Below are 4,782 nucleotides of genomic sequence, written 5' to 3' on the forward strand. Positions count from 1 at the left end.
GCGCAAAACATTTGTCTTGTTCGTTTATGATCCTTCCGCAGGTTCACCTACGGAAACCTTGTTACGACTTTTACTTCCTCTAAAGGATCAAGTTCGACCATCTTTCAGTCTCGCCGTTGGTAGGCACCGCACGGGCAGAGATTGCTCCCCACTCGACGGCACCCCGACAAGCCCGTCCGAAGGCCTCACTAAATCATTCAATCGGTAGTAGCGACGGGCGGTGTGTACAAAGGGCAGGGACGTAATCGACGCGGGCTAGTGACCCGCGCCTACTAGGGATTCCTGGTTCATGGGGATCATTGCAGTCCCCAATCCCAACCACGAAGGAGGTTCAGCGGTTACCCGGTCCTTTCGGACAGGGAGAGTGAAACACGCTGATTCCTTCAGTGTAGCGCGCGTGCGGCCCAGGACATCTAAGGGCATCACAGACCTGTTATTGCTCACTGTCACGCGGCTGGACGCCGCTTGTCCCTCTAAGAAGACTGCGTGACGGACGCGAGAGCAGAAGGTATCGCCGGGGATGACGACGACCGAATAACAATAGAGCCAGCCCCCGCGAGACATTCCCGACAAAGCCCCGCCATACCTCATCCGCCAGGCAACCAACCCGTGAAGGCCGTACACCCGACGAACAGAGCACAACGAAACCAAGCCGAGAGATTGCCTCACTAAAGGAACCAGTCCCACCGAGACCCCGAATCGCCGCCACCTGATCCCGACGCCTCCGTACTCCCTTCGGTTTCAATTGATAAAACCCGTCACCTATTTAGCAGGCTAGAGTCTCGTTCGTTATCGGAATTAACCAGACAAATCGCTCCACCAACTAAGAACGGGCCATGCACCACCACCCACCGAATCAAGAAAGAGCTCTCAATCTGTCAATCCTTCCAGTGTCCGGGCCTGGTGAGGTTTCCCGTGTTGAGTCAAATTAAGCCGCAGGCTCCACTCCTGGTGGTGCCCTTCCGTCAATTCCTTTAAGTTTCAGCTTTGCAACCATACTTCCCCCGGAACCCAAAGACTTTGGTTTCCCGGAAGCTGCCCGTCGAGTCATTGGAGTAACTCCGACGGATTGCTGGTTGGCATCGTTTATGGTTAGAACTAGGGCGGTATCTGATCGCCTTCGAACCTCTAACTTTCGTTCTTGATCAAGGAAAACATTCTTGGCAAATGCCTTCGCTGTTGTTCGTCTTGCGGCGGTCCAAGAATTTCACCTCTGTCGCCGCAGTACGAATGCCCCCGTCCGTCTCTATTGACCATTACCCTCTGGGTCCAAAAGTAAAAGACCAGCAAAATCGGACCGAGGTCCTATTCCATCATTCCATGCTGCGATATTCAGGCGTTGGGATACACCTGCTTTGAGCACTCTAATTTGTTCAAAGTAAACGTTGCCGGCCGCCCGAGACACCCGGTGAAGGGCACCCCGAACGATTGACTGGGTGGAGCGAATCGAGTCAACTACGACCAAAATTTAAAAAAGAACCCGAAAGAACTTTCCAACTCTGGCCGCAGATACAACAACGACGCACCGACCACCACTCCGGCGATGTTGTCCGACCGTGAAGAGAGTCGGGCTTTGACACCCGGGCTCCCAGAGCGTGAAACGCAACACCCTTGATTCAGAGCGGCGCCGCCCGGCCGAAGACAGACATCCGACTACGAGCTTTTTAACCGCAACAACTTTAATATACGCTATTGGAGCTGGAGTTACCGCGGCTGCTGGCACCAGACTTGCCCTCCAATGGTTCCTCGTTAAAGGATTTAAAGTGTACTCATTCCAATCACGGGGCCTCGGAAGAGTCCCGTATCGTTATTTTTCGTCACTACCTCCCCGTGCGGGAGTGGGTAATTTGCGCGCCTGCTGCCTTCCTTGGATGTGGTAGCCGTTTCTCAGGCTCCCTCTCCGGAATCGAACCCCGATTCCCGTTACCCGTTGCAACCATGGTAGGCGCGTAACCTACCATCGACAGTTGATAAGGCAGACATTTGAAAGATACGTCGCCGGCGCGAAGGCCGTGCGATCGGCGTGAAGTTATCCAGAGTCACCAAAATTGGTACGGTGCGCGAGCCCGAAAGCCCGGCCCCGACTGGTTTTGATCTAATAAAAGCACCTCTTCTGCGAGCCCGAAAGCCCGCAGTCGAGGCTCGAGTGCATGTATTAGCTCTAGAATTACCACAGTTATCCAAGTAGATGGAGTGGATCTAAGGAACCATAACTGATTTATTGAGCCATTCGCGGTTTCGCCGTCTAGCGGCTTGTACTTAGACATGCATGGCTTAATCTTTGAGACAAGCATATGCTACTGGCAGGATCAACCAGGTATTTCGTGTATGTTTGTTTGATATGCATCCGGCGAGTTGCGGGTTTTTATTTCGCCCACGCATCACCAAACACACACCAAATCAACACGTTTTTCGTTTTTTTTCTTTTTCTTCGGAACTAAAATTTTTGATCGCAACGCCTGGCGTGTCACAGCGAGTCCCAGTGAAGAGAAACACCGATCCGATCCGTTTGTTGGATTTTTTTCATTTCAATTTCCAAAGTCAAAGACCATTCAACGGTCTATGAGCCCAAAGTGAATCGGATTCATTCGACCGGTCTTGATATATTCATCAACTTTTTTTCCCGTATTACGGTTTTCGACGGTCATATGTGGCGTGCTGTATGCTCATAAGTCAAGCCTGCTTTACTAAGCTGACAAGCATACATCTTTTAAATTTTTGTGGGCTCAGAGTTTTATTTTTATTTTTCCACCGCCGAGGCACACTCTCGCATCACCCCGCACGACACACACACACACACACACCTCACCGCTCAACGGTCACACGAGGCAGAATTTTCCGCAAAGACTTTCGAAGAGAAAGAGAAAACTCGGAACAACCGCGGTCAGAGGCCAGCATAGAGGCATCGTATAGAAAGTCATGGGCGGAAAAAAAACAAATCATTTCAAGTCGAGACAAGCAACCAGACTACCCCTATAAAAGTGCGCAATTCTTTAAGAGTTCACCGAAGAATGACCGAGATCAAGTATGCACGAAACGAACATATTCCAAGGGCAGCTGAATAAGCGATTCTGCGCCGAAGCGCGAGAAAAGCAAGCGGTACACCGATGGGGATCGTTTTTTTTTATCGTGTTAGATTCGTTGTTGTCAAGCAAGGATTCTCAAAATGTTTTTTGCATTGCACCCAAGTTTCGTACTGATTACTTGTCGCAGACCGGTGACTGTCAAAAAAAAATTTTTTACGTTTTTTCTTGAGAGGTCACTGCCTACACACAACTCCGGGCGGGCCGTACACTCACAGCCGTTTGAATTCTCCCTTCGTGTGTCATGGCCATAACTGAGCGTACATCTTACCGGGCGCCGAGTTGATCTGGCTTGTTCGATGAACGTTCGGGATACGTACAATCGATATAGCTCCAACCGTAACTCGTTTGTAATTACGCCGGCCATACTCAGCGGGCGCTCAGCTCAGCTCTCGATATCTTCCGTCGAAGGGAAGTTCGTAGTAAAAGAGAGTCAGAGTCGACGCCACATTTTGCGGTCCTCGCATCTCATCCGATTTTTGAATTTTATAGATTTGCCATCACTTCCACCCAATTCTCTCGTATATTTCAATCTCTTGACTTTGTCCGACCGGGCCGTCTTCGCCCCCCTTCAACTCCGTCCATCTCCACTTCTGTGTTCCACACAACGAGCTTCCGTCAAACGGCAAAATGTGAAATATGCGCACGCCGCACGAAATAATTTGAAAGCGTTCTGTTTGGTGGCTTTTTTATTTTTTATCTCTCGGCTCACACACACACACACACATTTCCGCCTGAACGGTAATTTTTTTTTGATACGGTGTCAAAAAGTGAAAAGACGCGCACCATTTTCTTTTCTCTTCCGTATCGTCGCTGACGGTAAACGCTGATGGTTATGATGCCGTAAGTTTGGAAGAAAGAATCTTTCCCGTCTTGTCTTGTTACGGTAAAATAACAAAGAACAAGCGTCCGATTTCTCTCACAGACGGCCACAGACAAACCACACGTGCCGAAGAAACGAAACGTCCGAAACCAAAAAAATGTTTGACGCGCGCACCTCTTCTGAACTTTTCGACCAAGAGTCGTTGGATCGAGTGACGAGCTTCTCAGCTGTCGCACCAATCGGTGAAGCGGGCGTTTGAATTCCCGTCCACATCGCGGTTCGGATATATTTTTACATATACCGACCATCGGAAATTTCGAAAACGGTTTTACCGAAGGAATGATATTTCACACACCGACAGCTCATCGAGTTCGTCTCCGTTCAACGGTTTTTTTTTTTTAAGACTTTTTGATCGCATGGGGCTAAACTGGTTAGAGCAAAGCCGCGATCCAAGCAGTGAAAAAAAACAAAGACAGTGCAAGCGCGATCGAACGGAATCGAAACTAAAATCATGTGAAGTGGCGGGCGGAAAGGAGCTCAGCTACGGTGGAAATGAAACTACAACTAACGCCGAACCGGACAACTTCCCATTCTGCGTCTTCGTTTCATTTCCCAAAGCTCCCCGTCGATACCAAAGTTTTTGCGTCGAAGCTACTAAAGAAATTTCGCGCTTTCCTTTTCGCCTCTTTCGCCTTCCCTTCGATATCTATCCAACCACCGGCTTCGACTTTATTTCTTTCACCCGTCTATTCGCCCGATAGTCGACGGTCGGCCATTCTTTGGTATCGGCCAGGCGGACTAACAAGAAGTAAGACTCGTTTGAAAAATTTGGACCGGGCTTTACAATCGCTGCTTGTCGTAATGTCGCAAATTTGA

The 4,782-nt window shown here is 49.5% G+C and overlaps 1 non-coding gene across 1 annotated transcript; it reads right to left on the minus strand.

The window, feature by feature from the left end:
* Positions 1-24: 24 nt before the first annotated feature.
* LOC124319887 lies at positions 25-2,320 on the minus strand. Its single transcript, XR_006913583.1, has one exon. It is a non-coding gene; the product is annotated as a small subunit ribosomal RNA (ribosomal RNA).
* Between the last annotated feature and the right edge of the window lie 2,462 nt (positions 2,321-4,782).

This window comes from Daphnia pulicaria, unplaced genomic scaffold (genome assembly GCF_021234035.1).
Source record: "Daphnia pulicaria isolate SC F1-1A unplaced genomic scaffold, SC_F0-13Bv2 h1tg000213l, whole genome shotgun sequence".
NCBI classification, from domain to species: domain Eukaryota; kingdom Metazoa; phylum Arthropoda; class Branchiopoda; order Diplostraca; family Daphniidae; genus Daphnia; species Daphnia pulicaria.